Source organism: Pseudochaenichthys georgianus, chromosome 23, assembly GCF_902827115.2.
Source record: "Pseudochaenichthys georgianus chromosome 23, fPseGeo1.2, whole genome shotgun sequence".
In the NCBI taxonomy this organism is placed as follows: domain Eukaryota; kingdom Metazoa; phylum Chordata; class Actinopteri; order Perciformes; family Channichthyidae; genus Pseudochaenichthys; species Pseudochaenichthys georgianus.
Window position 1 is genome coordinate 2,038,315 of NC_047525.1, and position 22,533 is coordinate 2,060,847.

Consider the following 22,533-nt stretch of genomic DNA (forward strand, 5'->3'; position numbering starts at 1 on the left):
GCGCTGGGCAGCAGCTGTGTCTGTGGTGCGCGCAGCGTGTAATTTGAAATACACCGGGCAGCGGCACACTGTCAGGAAGACTCGGGTCTAACTCGTGGTCTAACTAACCTTATTTAACAGAAAATAAAATGGCAACAACAGGGCTTGGGAGCAGTGGTCGCACTCACGTTAACCGAATACCCCCCCGTCAGCACGAGTGAGTGATAAATTGTGCACTCGACGGATAATAATGGATTATGACGGAAATGTTATGATCCTGTCCATCAAAATGACTGACAACGAAAAAGTCTAAAGCCACCACTGCTTGGGAGAAAGAAACAATGTGATATTTGAGCCCTTTTTCGCTACAATGAGGCGGAGAAAAAAAGCGAATGCATTGTTTTATTAGAAGGGAAGCAATGTGGCCAAAACACAGCTGGTAAAAACACCACAAACCTGACCAGATACTCTGCAAAGCTGCATTCTAATCAACCTGTGTTTTTCATCAAATAAGGACAAGATATACTGTAATCTTATTGTGAAATATGTTTGACTAAAATGACAAATTATTGGTTTTGGCTATACTAGTTTGACTGAAATGTTCTATATAATCTGATGACTAAAAAAGACTCAACAGTTTTCATTGACAAAAAGTAGACTAAAATAATTAGTTTTCTTTGACTAAATAAGACTAAAATGCTCAGACTATTAGTCGACTAAAACTTGACTAAATAAAAACAGGATGAAGGTGACTAAATATAAATAAAACTAAATAAAAAAATAGCTGTCGAAATTAACACTAGTCAGAACTCTGTGAAAAACAAACAATGGCATAAAATATCATTAATATGTCGGGTAGTAATATATTTATTTATTTTCTTCTCAGAGTGTACCAGAATGGGTAGTTTATATGTTAGTATTTCAAAAAATCCCCCCAGGCCCCCCTCGTGGGGTTGGGTTTTCAGCATGTGGGCCTTTTTATGTTATGCAGTTCAGCTTTGATTCCATCATCTCATTAAACCTTATTTAAAAGCATACTTTAGTTCTGATAAGGGATATATGCACTGTACTTCACTTTAATAATGTATGCTGAAAAGAGTATATTTTACTGCACTATTTTTTGTTGAATAGATTTGAGTGGTTCAAAATTTCGAGTCGCGATCTATTGACTAAGGAAAAAGTGGGTCCCGAGGCCTGACCAGTTGAGAACCACTGGTTTAAAGTATACCCCCTACAGTGGCATTTACAGCTCTTAGTTCGCTCACCTCCAGTGATCATTTGGAACAGACAGCTCGTAATGGCTTATTAAGGCTCACTAATTGAAATTTGCCAGCTAATTGTCTTATCATCACTACTGCTTTTTAATGGCAGGTAAAATACCTAGTTGTAATCAGTAGATGCAGAATGTGGTGGATGAGAGGTGCTAATCTGTCTTCCAGCTCAATTAATAGATGTAGATCGTTCACAGAAGTCACGGTTCGGTTCGTATCTCGGTTTGGGGGTCACGGTTCGGTACAACAAGAAAAAGCAAAAAAAAGTCCCAAATGCGTAATTCCAGGTTTGTTGTTATTTATTTTTTAACAGTAGTGCAAGTTTCAGTTTCAAAATAAGGAACTCTGACATTTTGAATAATTAACTGTATTAAACAGTTAAAAACAAACCATACACAGCACTAGGGATCGACCGATATGGCTTTTTCAAGGCCGATACCGATTATTAGTAATCAAGGAGAACGATAACCGATATTTGGAACCGATATACATTTGCAGTAAAATCAGAAAATCTTGGTGTCAAAATGTAGAATAACACAAACTCCAACACAACTCAACACAACTTCTTTGAAATGCATTTAAGCAGAGCCTATATTATGTTTAATGAACTTTTAAACATCTTACAACTGGTTTCCTCTCTGTGCCCTTTTCTTTAGTGCAGCCATCTGCTATGAGTTAGAGAGAGACAAGAAGTGGGGCTGCAGGCTGACATGCTTAACTAACAATAATGCTTAATTTATTATATCAAACCAATGCCTGTCTGTCTAGCATACAATCCCAATAAACTGCTAGCAACTGCAAAACACTAGTGCTAGCTAATGTTTTGCAAACTATTAAGAGTGACCCCAGTGAGATGATAGTGAACTGTTCATGAACTTGTCATGAAAAGTTCATGAAATGTTAGTGAACCATATTCATGAATAGCTCATAAACAGCTCATAACAAAGTTGATGAACTGTTCATGAAAGTGACATGAACATTAAATGGCACTAGGGCAGTTCATGAACGACTCATGAAACTCCTGTGCTGGAATGGTTCATGAACAATTCATGGAATATGGTTTTAGGCAGGTTCATGAACAATTCATGACATGGAGTTTTCAGTGAGTGTGTAGGGATATTCAGTTTTCAACCAAGAACATTTCATGAACATATCAAGAACTGTTCATAACAACTTCATGAACAGTTCATACCCAGTCACTGAATATAATTCAATGGCTGGCTATGAACCATTGACTGTGGGTCAATTGGCAACCATAGAAAACAACAATTATGTCAATCACAATGGAACTTTACTCAAATTAACAAACATACATGTATACAGGTGGAGCACTACAATTAATCCTATCACTATTTGAAGCAGTTCTTGACACTCAGCTGCACAACATTTTTTGTTACGGGTCCCAAAAGCTTGGGTACCACAGCAACAATAAATGATTTCTGTAGAAAACAGAAAAGTGCAGCAGCAATAATTATACACAGGATCCGGTTGATCGTCTGGAATGCTTCTTATTCAAAATTCAAAGTACACAGTTACATTCAAATAGCTGAACTTTACAAACATCACATTTCTCCATTTAAGTTATCTGTCTGTCACAGTCAATTACTGTATCTCAAGGAGAAATTCAACATAGTCAATATAAATTATTACATTACATTGCATTTAGCTGACGCTTTTATCCAAAGCGACTTACAATAAGTGCGTTCGACCAACAAAATACAAACTTGAAGAAAACAGAATCATATAAGTACATCAGGCTTCATAGAGCAAAAACATTTCAAGTGCTCCTCAACTGGCTTTAGATAAGCCAGTCCATAAGTGCTTTGTTAATAGTTCTATCGCTCTAAGTGGAGTCAAAAGAGATGAGTTTTCAGTCTGCGCCGGAAGGTGTGTAAGCTTTCTGCTGTCCTGATGTCAATGGGGAGCTCATTCCACCATTTTGGAGCCAGGATAGCAAACCCACGTGTTTTTGCTGATGGGAACTTGGGTCCCCTTCGCAGTGAGGGTGCAGCGAGCCGTTTGGTTGATGCAGAGCGGAGTGCACGTGCTGGGGTGTACGATTAACCATGTCCTGGATGTAGGAAGGGCCAGATCCATTCGCAGCATGGTACGCAAGTACCATTGTCTTGAAGTGGATTCTAGCAGTTACCGGAAGCCAGTGGAGGAAGCGGCGTGGTGTGGGAGAATTTAGGAAGGTTGAAGACCAGACGAGCCGCTGCATTCTGGATGAGCTGCAGGTCGGATGGCACATGCAGGTAGACCAGCCAGGAGGGAGTTGCAGTAGTTTAGGCGTGAGATGATGAGAGCCTGGACCAGAACCTGCGTCGCTTTCTGGGTCAGCTGGGGACGCATCCTCCTGATGTTGTAAAGCGTGTATCTGCAGCAGCGGGTTGTAGCAGCTATGTTTGCAGTGAAGGACAGGTTGTTATCTATAAACACATAACGCTATCAAATAATACTTTCTATCAATATATCTATCTTTACCAAATATAACATATTATGGAGATCACAAAAATACACTGTCAATGTTAATAAACAAAAAACAAGGCAATGTGCCTGCAAGACTGCACTCAGGTAAACAGAACATATTACCCGTGCGCAGCAGCTAACCTGCCTGCGAGCCTTCGCTCAGGTCACATTTACCCAGGTGCGGCTGAAGCCCGCGAAAATGGCATCTATTGTTGCCGACAGTTTAGTATTTTTAAAATACCGTTACTATGTCAAACATGCTCAAAACCTTCTGACACACTCTCCTAAACATCTCCAACATCATATCTAATTCACACAAGTTAACATCGATCATGTTCATTATGTACTGACCTGTAGAAAACAGAAAAGTGCAGCAGCAATAATTATACACAGGATCCGGTTGATCGTCTGGATTGCTTCTGAGGAGGGGGCGGAAGTGTCCCCCCTAAGGTAACCCAGATGTCACCGCTCACCTGCCAAAGGTTCCACCTTGGCGCTACTTACTCGTACTGCTTCTCAAACAGTACAGATCAACCATAAAATGATATGAATGTCACCAAAATAAATACAGATAATGTTCAGTTTCAAATTCACTATTGTTTTGTTTTAAGATTAAAAGTTTTAAAAAAGAAAGAAATGTTCAAATAGTAGATGAATATTCAAGAGGTCTTTAAAAACATCACACTGATCATCAAAAGTTCATAAAATGCACATGAATATTCCAAAATTCATGAAATGCTCATAGTCATGAAAAGTTCATGAAATACTCATGCACACTTTTTGGGGTTTTAATTATAATGTTGTGATTGGCTGGATCATGAAAAGTTCATAAATTGCTCATAAAAGTCGGTCATGAGCAAAACAGGAACTTTATATGAATGAACAATGTTCATAAACATTTCATGAACTGCTCTTTAAAATGGTTCATGAGCATTTTAAGAATTTTGGTTCATGAACATGACAAGTGAACATATAATGAGTTGTTCATGAATGTTTCATGAGTGCTCATGAACAGCTCATAAAGTCATGAACTCCATCTCGCAGGGGTATCCAGTGTTTCCCCTACTATTGTCTTGGAGGGGCGCTGCGCCCCGCCAACGGAGCCCCGCCAACGGAGCCCCGCCAACGGAGCCCCGCCAACGGAGCCCCGCGCCCCCCCTGAAATTCAAGGTGTTCAAAAAAAAAAAATATATATATATTATTTCATTTTTTTAAATATATATGTAGCACTAAATTGCAAATAATCTATGACTACTGTCACTGTTCACATTGAACATGTGCTCCTTTATTAAATAAACTAAACGCTTTCATCTTAAATTGTGAGTTTAGTGTTTTTGACCCTAAGAAACACTGATGCATTAATCAATAACAATAATCCACAGCTCCTCTCTTTGCTCCAGAGGATTAAAAAAATATATATCCCAATGCCACAAAAATGCATCAGTGACTTGGTTGAAATCTTGTCTCCAGAAAACAAAAAACTGAAACAAGCGGTATCAGTGACTGTGTGTCTGATGTGGCTCTTTGCAGTAACAGAGAAAAAATGTGGCTCTTAACCTCTGACTGGTTGGTCACCCCTGGTCTAACCCAATTAATGCAATTCCAAGACTGTATAGGGCCCCCAATATGCAGAAATATTGAAAAACACCATTATGATAAGGCGTAATTAACACATGATACTGCATGTAAAAAACGGTTTTTGCCCAAAACTGCATGTGATTATCATAAAGTGGGTAGGCCTATGTCTGTAAAGGGGAGACTCGTGGGTACCCATAGAATCAATTTTGATACAGGTATCTTGAAGTTAGATGTCAAGGAAAGCCCTGTGGAAATTGCCATGTCAGTTTTTCCCTCCAAAATGTAGAATGTTTTTTAGCCCCATTGCCGACAAGCTGGTACCATTGTATGCCATTAGGTCATCTACTTTCATATGATATCATCATTACCAGCTTCAAAACCGAGCCCGGTACAGCCGCTTAAAGACAGTAAAGTCGGCCGCGATCCTGCGGGTCTCATTAAGGAGAAGATTCAAACTAAGCATGTTAGCTAGCATTCTGTTTGAGCTACCAAGGAACCTTCTATATGAACCGCTAGCCCTGCTGCTCCAGTAAGGATAACTTTAGTTGTTATATTAGCTTTTTCCTAAGACCGTGTCTATGGCTATAAGTCGTTAGTTTTGCTGGTAGGAAAGGTTAACAATGTTAACCTTACCGATATGCATATCGGTTATTTAACATAGCTAATACAGTTAGTGGTAGTTTGTCAGGATAGTTCACATATCTAGAGTGTGAAGTTAGCACACTAACGTCAACTACTTTGACATTTATAAACCCAACTTACCACTTTCTTGTATGGTATCGCCTCCTTCTACTGCCTCATTAATCTCTCTCCGTGACTTTGCGCGGGTACAATGCACGGGACCAACGGCACTGCTCCCGTTGTCAGATGAGGGGCGGGTTACTGAATGCACCTGAGCAAAAATGCCATGTCGATGCTGAAAATAAAAGTGAGATAGCAATATTGGTTCACATGCAAGTAATAAGGAATGCTTTCTAAAAAAGACAATGTTACCTAAGGAAGTTGACACTTACCATCTCGACGACCAAAACATCTGAAATCCAAGGGAGCACGGCACTTGCGCAGTAGACCAATCAGGCAGTAGAAGTATGGCGCTGGTAGAAGTGCTTGGTGAATATCATTTAGTCACGTGTCAACTCTGCCAACACCATATAGACTGTACATATAACGCTGGTCCCGGGAGGTGTTTATATATAAATCAAGCGTATCCCATAAGTTCTCCAGCCAATGAAATTAAAGTGCGCCAGTTTTGCATTTTTGGGATATCTGGTAGATAAATGTATACATTGACTAGCTCGGTCCGACGGCTGGCTATATGGCTTCACTGGAGAGAAAACTTATGAGAACAGTTTATGTTAAAGAAACAAAAAAATCAACTTTAAAATTAATAAAATGGTTGCAAACGATTGGCTTGATGAAACGCAAATTGAAATGCAAAAACTGCCACCACAAAATGAAGATGGTCTCCTCCCAGACCAAGGATCATCACATCTGGTAAGAATACAATGTTGCAAACTAAAGGGCCCCATATTTTATTATGCAATCGGCTGTAGGTAGGAATAGGGCATTCTTCTGCTTCATTGTTTGCTAATATTAAGCATTAAGTTAGCTTACATAGGGGGCATGTTCACACAGAACCATGGATTGCTATAGGAAGGAACCAGAAGGCCCGGATAAGCAATTCACTATGACGGTACATTGTTTTCTTGGCACATTTTTGTTATTTTGTAACACACCTACAAGAAATATGCACAAATGTCAATGCCCTGGTCAATTAACTTCAAGTGCTGTAATACCAAATAGTAACATGTGGGGATTGTGTATGGACAACATGAAGATATCAAGTGTGAGGAGGCCTCTAGATGTACAGTTTTGTTCTCTCTCCCTCAGCTGAGGGAGAGATGGGTAGCTACCCATGGAGGCAAGATACAATTTAGACAAGTAGCCAGCTAGCTAATGTTACAACATATTTATTTCAGCGTACAGTATTAGATAATGACACTGACATGAACTAGGCTTACTTGCATACACAGCATGGTTTTTACATCAGCTGCTGTTATTTGAATACATTATATATCCAACTTAGTGTGTGTATGTGTGCGTAACACACACATAGAAAATGTTCAGTTTATCATACAATTTGATGTCCTGCAATTTACAGGGAATGCCGACGTAAAATATGTGGACGTTTGAGGAGAAGTGTTAGGACAAAGTCACTTTTCTCACAATCACACTGCAGTTTATTCGCATGGATGAAGTACATCCATAGGTAAGCAATGCAAAGGTATTATCTTATTATAGTATTTGATAGATTGCTGTTATCATAATTTATGGTGGCATGGATTTATGGTCAATCTGAAAGAATATTACAAAAGCATATCCTGTCATATAACCTGCCTTGATTGGCCAGATATGTTACAGTAACAAAAAAACTCTCTGACGTTACTTTTGGCTCTTGCTAATTTCATCATGTTGTAAGTTGACCATATTTATTTGTTCTGCTCTTAAAGGTGGGGTAGGTAAGTTTGAGAAACCGGCTCGAGATCGCTAGAATTTTAAAATACACAACCGGAGAAAATCTGCCACTTCCTCACAGAGCCCCTCCTCCAACACCCACGAACGTGCACATGACCAATGAGGGCAAGAAATAAGTTTGTGCCCCGATGGAAGGCTGACAGGCAAGTAGGCCATCCGGCTAAACGGATTGGTTGTACTTTTTACAGTATTACGGCTTCTACAGATGAATTTTTTTTATGGATTTTTTGTCAAAGCACTTCAGATATTCATTGCTATCGGGATGTTAATAGCATTCCATGGAATATAACAAAAAGTGTATCTCGAGCCGGTTTCTGAAACATACCTACCCCACCTTTTAAGTATTATTTTGTTCTGCTTTCAAGCATTAGGATTTCTTATAAATCATAAGTTTGGTCTTCTGACAGAAGAGTATGGTGGTGATTCTATCTATACAACCAGTGTGTTGCAATGAGCATCAGTTTTAGTCAGCCATGTACAGGATGGTTGATTGACAGGATGGCTTGTTATTGATGCTAGTTAAAAAACGAATGGCCCAAATACAACATACTCGGTATAAATTATGCTTCGTGACTTATACTGTAGCTTGATCAAAGAAATGTTTTCTTCTTTTGGAAATGCACTGTCCTTATTTAGTTATTTGTGTAAATCCTTGATAGATTTGCCCAGGGTTTGCATCTACGGCAAGTTGACATGCTTCAAGATGGCATTGCAAAGAGCTCAGCAACACTTTCCATGATGTCAAAGAAACTCAGAAGAATCTGTGGGAAAGCACCAAAAGAAAAAGAAGCAGAAAGTCGGTGGAGTTAATGTCCTTGTCCACATTGATGAGAGCAAATTCTGCCACAAACGCAAGGTAATATAATTTCAAAGTGCAATACACTTGACTAAATGTGTTACATTTTCTATAACCTCAAAGAGCTTACATCATTATGTGAATCATCATTTAGGATAGATATAGAGAGTGGGTGGGAGGGGAGAGTCATAGATGGGATATACAAAAGAAATGGCAGAAATGAATATCACTCTCCCTAAAGTTGTCAATCAGTTAATAAAAAACATTGATGAAAAATGTGATTATATGAAATTGTATTGTATTTGTTTAACCTAAAGAAGGTTTATTTAAGGAAGCGTAATGCATACACGTGAGAAATAAAAGTTTTCTGTTTTTCTTAATTAATAAGATTATTATCTCAGAATTCCAGGAAAAGTTCTCGTGAAAAACCTTTTTTTTCTCAGGTGAATGCATTAGGCTTCTGTATTTATCTTATATATTAGTCAAATAAAACAGTAACAGGTGTTCCTAACTCAAACATTATATACATAATGAATAAATAATGAAATATTCACACAAAGCCAGAGTCAAGACTAAACTGTGGGTTTTCTCTGGAAGTGTTTCCTTGTACGATGTGAGGGTCTAAGGACAGAGGGTGTCGTATTGTCATACTGATATTCTGTACAAACTGTGAAGACCACTGAGACAAATGTAACATTTGTGATATTGGGCTATATAAATAAACATTGATTGATTGAATTGCATTGCAGTGTCACAATATTTGGTAATTGTTTTCAATCAATTTCAGTCAAGATATTCTGGTTCCTAATGTGGTCATTGTGACAAAAATAAAAGCACAAATTCATGAACTGTCGAGGAGAAAAAAGATAACCTTATAGACCTTGAGAAGATTATCCCTTTCCAGCAAATCATTTTGTAAGCATGTGTACTGTGTTATAAGGAATTTAAAACAGATTTAGATGAAAAGGTAATTACACCTGACTAACAATAGATTGATTAAACATAAAGTCAAGAGATTATTTTTGTAATAATGTTCACACTGTTTTTAAAAAAAAAAATGTATACTGTTTTTTGGTAGTATGGAAGAGGACGCTTTGGTAACACCTGGAGAAGAAAGAGATCTTGAGTGTTTGGTATACTAAAGATCAAAGCTGCAAGCAGACGTCCCATTCTTCGCCTTGTAAAGAGAAGAAACAAGGAGACCCTTGTTCCCATCATCAAGAAGCATGTCAAGCCTCAAAGTCTTGTTGTGAGTGATGAGTGGAGAGCATATGCCAGTCTTTCCCAGGAGGGCTACAGGCATGTCAGGGTCAACCACAGCCAGAATTATGTTGATCCACAAACAGGACTACATACACAAAATATTGAGAGAGCATGGCAGACATACAAGAGGGAAGTTTGGCGTATGCGGGGGAATCGTTCTGAGAAAACCTTTAAAAAACAGCTCTCCTTCATAGAGTGGACCTACTGGTTAGCAAGAACCTATAAACATGGTGTACTTGGAAGACTTATCAAGGACATACGGAATGCTAACCACAGATAAGTTTAGGACCTTTCTGTAGGCAAATTATTGTTGTTAACTGATGGAGCTGCACACCCTGGTAATTGGCAGGGGGTTAGACCCACACATTGGGCCCAAAGGCTCTTTGCTGACGCCCATAAACGTCCTGAACACAGCAAAATAAAATTGTATTTATAGTTATTAAACTGTACAAATCTGTAGGAGTGATTTTTTTCCATTTGCCTGGTATTGACTACCAGCTGGTAGATAATGTGTTTCAAACTTTATTTTTTACCATTTCACAACTGTTCAGTGTTTTTACAGTACTTGTAGTATATTATTAAAATAAAAAAGCTTTCTTTCTCTGATATGCTGTGTATAGTGTGTGTTCTACTGTGCTTTATAGCCTGGTATTGACTTCAGTTATCCAGTGTTCGTGATCAGTTGTGCAAAACATTTCGCTTTATTCCCATGTCTGTAGCATATAATTAGTGGATGAATGTATGTGTTCTGTTGATAGGTTATAGACTTTCTACTGTTCTCAACTGTGTTTCACTTTAATTGGATAGTCCTAACACATGCCTACAAACGCTTAGTGGAGAACCTACTAAAAGTATACTGATAGTCAACTCTAGATTAGTTGACGATCATCAACTTTAAGTTAAAAGTTAAGTTAAAGCCTTTTATTGTCACTATACACAAGGTACAACGAGATGCAGAGTGCAACTCTGTCCCGGTGTGCAAAAAATATACAAACAAATACATAACACCAAAAAACACAGCAATAGGACATACAATCATACGGGGGAATAAATAGTTAAAAATATTGACATAAAAAAAATAGTATATAAAGTGCATTAAAAGTGTGTGTATGTGTGAGAATGGTTACAGTTATTATTATGTGTGGTGGTTGAGCAGCCTGACGGCCCAGGGGTAGAAACTGTTTTTGAGTCTGTTTGTCCGTGACTTGAAGCTCCTGTATCTCCTCCCAGAAGGCAGGAGAGAGAACAGTCTGTGACCCGGGTGAGAGCTGTCCTTTATGATTTTATTAGCTCTGCTGAGGCAGCGGGAGGTGGAGATGTGTTCCAGAGAGGGCAGGGGGCAGCCGATGGTTTTCTCTGCCATCCTGATCACTCTCTGCAGGGCTTTCTTGTCCGCAGCTGAGCATCCTGCATACCACCCCGAGATGGAGTATGACAGCACGCTCTCGATGGTCGCCCGGTAGAAGGACACCAGCAGCTTCTTGTTAAGTCGGTTTCTCCGAAGCACCCTCAGGAAGTGTAGTCGCTGCTGGGCCTTCTTAACTGCTGCAGTGGTGTGTGCTGTCCAGCTGAGGCTCTCCGAGATGTGAACCCCCAGGAACTTAAAGGAGGAGACCCTCTCCACTCTCTCTCCATTGAGGTGAAGGGGGGCGGGTTCTGGTCGGTGCTTTCTGAAGTCTATGATGATTTCTTTCGTTTTGCTTGTGTTCAGATACAGATTATTTGATGAACACCACTCAGACAGCTTCAGGATCTCGTCTCTGTATGCCGACTCGTCGTCTCCCTTATGTATTTGGCCGACCACAGTGGTGTCATCTGCAAATTTGATAATGGAGTTAGAGGGGTGAATGGGAGAGCAGTCGTGTGTGTAGAGAGTGTAGAGTAGAGGGCTCAGCACGCAGCCCTGCGGGGAGCCAGTGCTGAGGGTGCGGGTGGAGGAGCAAAAAGGGCCTATTTTCACTGTCTGAGGACGGTCTGTAAGGAAATTATAAATCCAAGCGTATAAGATGGAAGGGAAACCTAGGCTTGACAGTTTTTCCACTAGTATGTCAGGTATGATGGTGTTAAAAGCTGAGCTAAAATCGACAAACAGCATCCTAATATAGTTGCCTGGGCCTTCTAGGTGGCTCACAGCTGTGTGAAGGACCGTGGCGATGGCATCATCCGTGGATCTGTTGGCTCTATAGGCGAACTGATGAGGGTCGAGGGAGGGTGGGAGGCTGGCTTTGATGTAGTCGGCTATTAGTCTTTCGAAACATTTCATCACCGCCGATGTTAGGGCTATGGGCCTGTAGTCGTTGAGCTCTCTGACTGGTGTCTTTTTGGGGACAGGAATGATGGTAGCCGTCTTCAGACAGGATGGAATGCAAGCTTGTGACAGGGACAGGTTGAATATCCTGGTCAGGACCCCTGAAAGCTGGTCAGCACAAGCTTTGAGTACTTTTCCGAGTACTCCATCGGGTCCTGCGGCTTTTCCAGGATTCACAGACTTCAGCGTCTGCTTCACCTGATGTTCTTTGAGAGTGAGAGGTGGTATGGAGCTGGTAGTTTGCAGGGACAGAGGCAGAATAGAAAAGTGGGGAGGTCTGCTAGCCTCAAAGCGGGCAAAGAAGTGGTTTAGTTCCTCTGCAAGGTGGGCGTCAGCTCTAGTAGTGCCAGATGTTTTGCCCTTGTAGTTGGTTAGCTGTTGAAGGCCCTGCCAAACACACCGTGTGTTGTTATGAGCGAGATTCTCCTCCACTTTTCCCTTGTAGTCCTCCTTTGCAGCCTTGATGCCTAACTAATGCTTAATGTAATAGTCAACTAAACTCTAAAGTTGCTTATCTGTTGATCATCAACTAATGCTTAGTTACTTGTCGGTTTGAACGGTGCTGTTGAATGTCAACTGATGCACTGTTGACATTCAACTAAATGTCAACTGATGACTTATAGAGTGTTAACTATGGACTATCAAAATAAAGTGTTACCAAATATCCTTTATATATTTTTGTACAAGCATTTGAACGTGTCACATTTTTTAACAATCAATTACTTAAAGTGGACCTATAATGCTATATTTGACAAATATCTTGTAGGGCCATACCTATATAAAACATGTCTGTGAAGTTTTTTTTTCAAAATACCAAACAGATTCTGCATTTTAGCCATGCCTCATTTCACTCTATTTTCTCTTTTCCAGCCCTGTTTTTGCAAGGGCTGATTCTGTGACGTAGCTTTAATGCAAATGAGCTGCATCTGACCACGCCCCCCTGCAGGAGAGGGGAGTGTAATGTGAGATCAGCTGCTGGGCTCTCAGAAGAGGGAGAGGAAAAGAGAGGCTTTGTCCTCCGTGTATTATTCTTATATGATTATATAGAGTAGTTATTAATTAGTTTTAAAGCTCAATAAATAACAAAGAAGACCTTACTAATTTTGTCCGGACGATTTAAACTTTAACGGACAAGTTGACCGGCGTAAAATCGAACTGAACTGAAACTCTGCTGCACGGTCCCCTCGTTCCTTGGAAGAGGCGGGAGGTGGGTGTTTGTCATCTGCTGGTGGACGACCGGAGAGGATTACAGCGAGGGAGGGATTGCATTGAAGAACAGCAGCGGGAGCAAACGCTTGCCTCGGGGAGGGAGAAAAAGAGCCACAGCGGAGAATAAACAGAAGGGCAACCATGGGAAGTCTTCTTTGCTGCTTTTGTGGCAGACTACAGCGCCACTTACAGGCCTGGCATATGTACTACAGCGTCTCCAGCGCTTTGGAGTGGCAATGGCCGGCTGTGGCCCAACCCCCCATTCCCTGATAGTGGAGGGGCATTGCCTAAGTAGGCGGAGCGTCACCCGGGCTGACGTCGGGTCGGATGGAATCTGTATCCGCTCGTTGCAGCCCCGTTTTTAGAGATTTGGGTATGGAGGAAAAGAGAGGGTTGTATTTTCTGACACTTGGTGAGTTCCCTGGAACATATTAATGTATAAAAGACGTACAAAAGGGCATTTAGCATGATAGGTCCACTTTAAATAAGCCTTTGATTATGTTCCGGCCCGCCATCTAGTGACTTAAAAAATAATTGGCCAAACTTAATTGCAGACCCCTGCTGTATGCTGTGCATCATGTTGTCGTGTATGCGGGGCCGTTAGGGACATTATTCAGAAATACCGTTCACAAACAATTATGAAACAAAACATAACAGAAACAAAAATCATTTAAAAACACACACATATTTGAAACGCCACAACTGAATTTAAAAGTTATTCACATATGAAACACTCTCATATACACCTGTGAAATGTGCTCTCAAAAACATGTGTGAAACGCTCTCACACACACGCATGTGAAACCCTCTCACTTACACACACGCACACACACACACACACACACACACACTTGAAATTCTCTCATACACACATGAAACGCTCTCGTATACAACATAGTATGTTGTGTGGGAGAGCATTTCACGTGTGTTTATGAGAGCGTTTCCCATGTGTCGATACATGATTTTGGTTTCAGTTGTGTGAGAGTTACATGATTATATGTGAATGGTATTTCTGAATAATGTCCCTGACATCCCCTCATAGTGGTAACCTTGTCCATGACAATGTAGAAATGTGAAGATGATTTCCACTGTCTGCAGAGTGGGACAGCGACATGGCTTCTCTTCTTGTCTTCTCACTCCACAACCAGCTGGGAGGAAGCGGGCCTAGAAAATCAGTGTCAGAGAGGCAATAGATCATCTGGTGATTTTTCACAAGGTTTGTCAAGACAATGCGTTCCAATTCCAAATATTGTGGTTTGTCCAATCATTTAAAAACTAATGGCTTATATGAATATGCTTTTAATTTTAATTTAGTTTCAGTCCTGCAAGAGCCTTGAGGATCACCTCATGACCATTGAGGGAACCCACCAGCCGTATCTTCTGGCCACAGGCACTTCAAAGGCACAGGTTTTCAGCTTCTACATCGTATTGGACAAAAAGCTTCTTCCTTGTCAGTCATGTACATCCTTGGGTGCATTTGATGAGCTTTTCAAGTCCCACTTCACTTTTAGTGTGACATATGATGATGCTCTGTCCAGCCTGTACACATTTCTGCAGACTACTCAGTACAATATTGACATTGGCACAACAGTAGAAACTCCAAAACTCAAGGAGTTGAGAGCAAAGCTCTTGAACGAGCAGTTGCACACATGTTTGGATGTGTCCTCTGTGCTTTACTTTTGATCAGACACATTCAACTAATTCATGGAATGTATCCTGGTAAAAACTTGAGACTAAATTGTGGGCAAACAGGATGTTGCTTGCAATTCTCAAGTTATTCTGGATTTAGAAGCCATCTTATTAAGATACATGCTCATACTGACGAGTCCTGTGGGCCTCAAGACACCCCTTCCAACCATGTCATCCAACAGCATGATCATTCTCCGTGCATGAATGATGAAACACCCTCTACTTCTTCTCAATGCCAACATATTGAAGCAGGCCCTTCACTATCAACTCACAGCAAAGATATGGTGCCTCCATTATAGCCAAACTTGTGGGAAGCGGTGTTCCAAATACTGTTGTTCTCTCTACAATTGAGAATTTACAGGAATTTGTGGGAGATTTGCCGTCTACTATTCAGGAACAAGTATTACACTTGCTCCCAGCTGACAATCCCTCCAGATCAGCTATTGAAGAGCTATTTAATAGTATGGACAATCCTTTCAGCCAGTTGAATTCTGATACCAAATGGAAGACATATTTTGGGGGGAAATTGGATATAGTACAGCCAGTTGAACTACGCCTAGGTGTAAGGTATGATGCCAGACGCAACAGCAAAAGTGGAACTTATGAGCAAGTTCCAATAAATGACAAATTGCTTTTTATTCCCATACTGAAAACACTGCAAATATATGTGAAATGATGCAAACATGTACTCAAAGTGACACATATGAGGATTTCTGTGATGGAAGCTACTTTAAAAGTAATCCTTTGTTTTCAAGTAGTAAGTTTGCCCTCCAAATCCAATTGTACTTGGATTTTGAGTGTGCAAATCCTCTTGGTTCAAAAAAAGATAAAGTTGAATGCCTATACTTCATCCTTAGAAATCTTAATTCCAGGGTGAACATTCATCTGGTATCATTGTTTCATGCACAAGATGCTAAGAAATACAGAATCGATGAAATACAGAATCGATGAAATACTGAAACCTTTAGTAAAAGACTTGAACATATTGGAGACTACTGGAGTTGCTGTCCCATTTTCTGAAGTTTTTGTACGTGGCACTCTTGCACAAGTTACTGGTGATAACTTGGGTATGCATAGCATTCTTGGATTCATGGAGTCATTTAGTGCAAATTAGTACTGTATATTTTTGCTTAACTGATAAATCTTTCTCAGAAGACCACCCACATTTGACTTTAAGATAGCAATTTTGAATGATCTACATTATACCAACTTGGCAGAAGTTCCAACATGAACCTCTTCATTTGGCATCAAGAGAAAGAGCATACTAAATATACTGTATGCAATATTTCAATATTGCAGAAAATGTTGGTGTAGACATCATGCATGACATTTTGGAAGGGGTTGGTCAATATTAGGTCAAACTGCTATTTGAGTATTTCATTAAAAATGTCATGTCTAAAGAAACCTTGTTAAACAGGCTGTATTCTTTTAACTATGGCTATTTGGAAAAGCAAAACAAGCCAACAAATATTAACCTTGATGGTGTAGGAAATGGAATAGGGGTAAATGCATCACAAACATACCTCTGATATTTGGCGACTGGTACCAGAGAATGACTTGCACTGGCACTTATTGCTGAACATTATAAACATTGTGTTCTCTTACTCTATCACCAAAGGGATGACTGTGTATTTAAAGCACCTTATCATTGAACACCACCAACTCTTTAAAGAACTGTACCCTTCAAACAACCTGATTCCAAAATATAATTTCATGGTCCATTATCCTAGATGCATTCGGATTGGACCACTTATTCATATTTGGACTAAGATTTGAAGCGAAACACACATTTTTTGAAAGATTGTGTAAAGAACTTCAAGAATTTGACAGTATCAATTGTGAAAAAATACCAGTTTGCATTAGCCTATCATTGGGAATGCTTGACTTTAAAACCAGTTGAGTCTGGTCCAGTTAAAATGTGTGTACTTGAAACACAAGAATAAGCAGAAGATATATCTGCCTATCTCATCATTGATTCACAAGCCACTGTCAACCTCACAAGCTGGGTAAAGTGTTGTGGGGTTGAATGTCGAGTTGGCCTCTTTGTTTGTACAAGCACAGAGGAAAACATGCCAGTGTTCAGCAAAATCACCTGTATCATTCTTGACGATGGAAAAGTTGTTTTGGTCGAGTATGAAACGTGTTTCCATGACCATTTTCATGCTTTTCAATTAAGTGAACAAATCCCCAGGAAGATACTGGTGCTTGAAAAAGAAGGATTAAGACATTTCAAACTTTTGATTTCCAAATGTCATATGGGTGTGATTCACATTTTTATGTTGTGTCAGAGAGTTGTATTATTTAATTTGCCAGTATTGATTGCTTAATGGAATTTGTCCTCTATTTGTTCTACATGTCTGTATATGCACTTGAATAACAGGTTTAAAGCATACTTCATACAGAGAAGTTCTGTAATGCAATGAGCCTGTTTGTCTAATGTTTGCACTTAATGCACTGAGTTTATGCAGCCATACTTCAGGATGTCAACACTGCACATTTATTTTTTATCTAATTGTTTAGTTTCATTTGAAATATCACAACTGCTCTAAATGTGAATGTTCGCTGTAACATGTTTACATTGTTAGTAAAAGCAACAGCACTTTATACAAAATGTCGATCAACAATGCATTTTTGGAGTCTTCCAATAAAAGCAACACATTTGTATCAATCAATACGTTGTTTGTAGTCATTTGTATTGATTTTTATTTTAACTCCATGGGTGTTGAATATACACGCTTTCAAGTGTTAACTATTAACACTATTATAGAGTTCACATTACAATTAACTCTAAAGTGGTAGTTGACTCCCACAAGTGTTCAGGTTTAACTTCTGAAAAGGGTTAATATATATAATGTATATATATATAAAGATCAACTCCAAGAAAAGAGTAACTTTAACTCTGCCGTTGAGTTTATTCGATGGTCTCACATGTACACTCAAATTGAACATGGCCTCCAGAGTCATGTGACAAAATCAAACACTGCTATTGGTTCCTTATGGTCCTGCCTGCATCATAACCTCGGATGTATTGTGTGAATGTCAAAGGGCATACCAGAGAGGGTTAAGTAAAAGGACAACATTAAACAAATATGCTTAAAGTGCCAAAAGAGTTATTGAATATGGCCTAATTTAATAAATGACTGTCTATTTGCCGTTCTATTTCTCCGTTGCAGTCCCCCCCCACCCACCCACCTTCTTTGCTCCTGTGAGCTGAAACAGGGCTTCTCCCCAGAGGCCGCCTTAATTAGGCCATACAAAGCAGTGAAGTGAGGGAATAAAAGAGAACAACCTCGTCATGTCGCCCGCTTTAGCGTCTCATGAGGACACATACCAGTGATAACTATGGCACGTATGAAACGGAGATGTATCATGTGCATAAGTATGCAGTTAGTTTTATGGGACACACGGAGAGATGGGGACTCGAGTTTGTGACTCGGACTCGAGTCGCACTTAAGTCGCACACACAGAGACTTCGGACTCGACTTGGACTCGTGTTTTAGGACTCGTGAACAATCATTGTGTTTTCTATTTTTGGCGTATTAAAGGTGGGGTAGGTAAGTTTGAGAAACCAGCTCGAGTGCGCTAGAATTTGAAAATACACAACCGGAGAAAATCTGCCACTTCCTTACAGAGCCCCTCCTCCAACACACACGAACGCGCACATGACCAATGAGGGCACGAGATAAGTTTGTGCCCCGATGGGAGGCTGACAGGCAGGTAGGTCATCCAGTTATTTTAGCCGTGCTTATTACGGCTTCCACAGATGACATTTTTTTATGGATTTTTTGTCAAAGCACTTAAGATATTCATTGCTATCGGGATGTTAAGAGCATTCCATGGAATATAACAAAAAGTGTATCTCGAGCCGGTTTCTCAAACTTACCTACCCCACCTTTAACATTAACATTAACATCATGGTAACACCATGGCGACCGGCGGCACACCTGCAGCTGTACCGCTTGTAATTAGGTTCAACTATAAAAACTTCGAACAAAACGCCGGCGGCACTAACTAAAGGAGCGCACACTGCAAAGTCTGCAATATTAAAATCAAGGATGCTGGCGCAACAACGTCGGATTTCATCAGGCACTTGAACTCACCCGGAGAGGTCAGTCACATTAACGCATGGACGGTTAGCAAACATGTTTAGCTCAGCATCAGCTGTGTCATGCTAACTTAGCTTGCTGCTAGCTTTGTAACTGAATATTTGAAAAGATTAGTGAATTGCTTGTCACACTTGTTTGAGTTGAGTGGCGTTGACATCCAACTCTTGACATGACATAAAAAAGGTCGGTAACGTTAATCATTACGTTCCGCTGCCACCATCTACTGGCTAACGTTACACGTAGAAAAATACATAGTTACATACATAAATACATCTGTGGGTTTATAGGCAGGTTACAGGTTTATTGTTGACCACATAACGTTAATGTTACAGGTTTATCAGGTTACCATTACACTAGGTTTGAGTGAGAGGATAGAGGAATATGTTTATTTATAGTAGACTTAAAAGATGTCATTAGAGACCCAGTGTAATTAAACAATACGGTTGCAGAGGTCAAATTTTAACATGTTTGTCCACTGGCCAAATGGCTAGCCTAGTGAATGTTGAAATGTTACCAGCCACTCAATAGATTGCCATTGTTATTTTTGGCTGGTGCGTGCAACATACAGTACCCACTTGATTTGTGATTTACCAGCATTTGGCTGGTAAATGGTGTTAATGGCAGATATCTCTTTTGGAACAGGTCATGTTTTAATATCACCAGTTCAGTATATTTCAGATAATATTGCAGCAATAGTTTTTTAGTTGCAAATGGCACAGAACAAATGTTTACTTTTAAGTACTTTTAACAAAGTTTCCCTGCGGGGGATTAATAAAGTATTTGTGATACTGATTTCTGATAGTGAAGTGTTTTGATCAGTACTGATACTGTATGCTAATAGATATAGGAGTGATAATAATACAGTAAATGCTTTGAATTTATTAGATATAGCTGTGCAGTATTATTAACAGACTGGATAGCAGCAGACAATAGAAGGCTTATTACAACCAGAACAGACATGAGACTTTTATTTTTTAGAGACTTGACTTGGACTCGTGACCAAAGACTTGAGGCTTGACTTGGACTTTCAAAAAAAGACTTGTGAACATCTCTGGGCCACACACACCAGTGATGGGAATTATGGCTCTTTGGAGGGAGTCGGATCTTATGGCTCCGTTCCTTTGCGAGAGCCTTTTTTTTTTTAAGGGGGCAGGGTTAAGGCATATCTGTGAAATATACCTTTTATAATTCAATCAAATGTTGCCCTGTTTTGACTAATGTGTACACATATATCACTTAAATTATTCCTTTGTACTGAAGTATTCAAAAGTAAAAATTACATTTTTAATATAAATGATTTGCTGTGGCCAATTGTTTTTATTGCATTTACAGACCCTTGTATCTCTCTGATTGTAGAACCACGCACAAAAGCAGATATCAACACCTATACAAACTGACAACAAATCTTTGCTGAGCCTAAAAATAATCATAAATAAATATATTGCAATGCTCAAAACAGCAGCATCCAACCGTCTCTAATCCTTGGATATTACATGTCACTGCATGCATGCACGGAGCACCCGTAGCATGGAGATCATCATATCATTCTGTCTTGTATTAGACTATTTAACAACAAAAAAACGGCTCGTTCGCGGGCGTGAGCCAGCTCCCGTTGTTCACTTAAAAGAGCCGTCGCTTTAAGCCGACTCTTTAAGCCGACTCTTTAAGCCGACTCTTTAAGCCGACTCTTTCGCGACCGACACATCACTAACACACACCTGATGTTGTGCAATCAGAACAAGCTGAATGCTTGTATGCTGCTCTGGGCCAGCATGTTTTATTAAATCGTTAACAATTTCTGCCGGAGCATCACACATTTCTGAATGTAATTGTTTATTTAGCAGGGACAATGCACATCAATGAACACTTAACGATTGATATATATACCTGTGGTGTTCTGGTCAAATGTACCCGATTTCAATTTTCAATGAATAATAATAAATATAAGGATATTTTCATTCAACCTGAAACTCAATGGCCGGGGCTTATTTATTGTGAAGGACATGTGGAATTGTTTTTATTTTTTTCGACTTGTGAAAAAATGTCAACCCGCATTTATGTCCTTCATAAGAGGTTCGGGTCAATCTGACCCGGATACAATACCAGGACACACAGACAGAGAAAAAAACACACACACACACACAATTGTATGCATAGAGAACCTGTTTTCCCTTGATCTTAGTAGTGTGTACACAAAACTATCCTAGAACATTATAAACATTTTACATTTTCTCGCACTGTCCCCCTCGCACCTGCACGCCGGAGGAGGGACTAAACAGAGACATAACCTCACATTACAGTGTATAGAGCAGAACTACAATTATCTACCAGCAAAATGGCCAAAAGATATTCTGCTCAGAGAGCCTTGGAGCTAATAATGGATGAGAGTGAGTGGAATGCATTAGAAGAACACGGTGAAGTGGAACAGGAAGACATTTCTGAAGATGAGGATAATGTGGAGGTAAACTCAGAATTTGACAGCGAATTGGAAGATGAACTTGACTCAGAGCCAGCTGCTGAAAGACCCCCACAGCCAGCCACAGTAGGAGAAGAGGTGAAGACATACATGTCAAAGAACGGCAGGATTGAATGGCCCTGCCTGCCTATAGCTTTGCCGATATCTGTGTTGATAGGTAATAGATTAAGAGCGGTGAATCATTTTAGAAACTACTACTGTTGAAACGGCCATGTGAAAGCCTTCATGACAACGTTGCAATTAATTTCAAGGCAACTAGGCAGCAACAATCTCGAACACATGAAAACCCTGAAAGAAGTCAAACCATCAGCTGATCACCGGCACAGGTACTCATCCATGTTAGGAGCACTGCATGATGAATTTTCAAGGCGTTTTCCAGATTTCAAAAAGGTTGAGGATGAAATGCAGCTGGTTTCCTCTCCCTTTACCTGCAGTGTTGAGAGTGCACCCACTGAGGTTCAGCTTGAACTCATTGACCTGCAGTCTGATTCACTACTGAAAGAGCACTTTAAGTCAGCATCACTGCTAGAGTTCTACTCTGCTCTCAAGGAGGAGAACTTTCCAAACATGAGGAGACATGCTCAGAAGATGTTGGTTCTCTTTGGACCCACCTACACATGTGAACAGACATTCTCAGTCATGAAGTTTACCAAATCCAGGTACAGATCCTCTCTCACTGATGAACATCTGTCAGCTGTGCTTCGCATCTCCACCTCAGACATTCAACCTGACTTTGATGGACTTGTTAAAGCTCAACAGAGACTGGATTTCTCACACTGAATGAAAAAAAAGAACTGAAGAACACTAAAATGTGGAAATATAACAAGTGAAATGGGACACTTGATGATTTTTTT

At 39.9% G+C, this 22,533-nt stretch overlaps 1 long non-coding RNA gene across 1 annotated transcript in view; it reads right to left on the reverse strand.

Moving 5' to 3' along the window:
• LOC139432929 (uncharacterized) overlaps nucleotides 1–4,130 on the reverse strand; it is a 45,003-nt gene extending 40,873 nt beyond the window's left edge. The window contains exon 1 of the long non-coding RNA XR_011642503.1: nucleotides 4,071–4,130. This is a non-coding gene — a long non-coding RNA (uncharacterized lncRNA). The remainder of the gene's footprint in view (nucleotides 1–4,070) is intronic.
• Nucleotides 4,131–22,533: the final 18,403 nt, after the last annotated feature.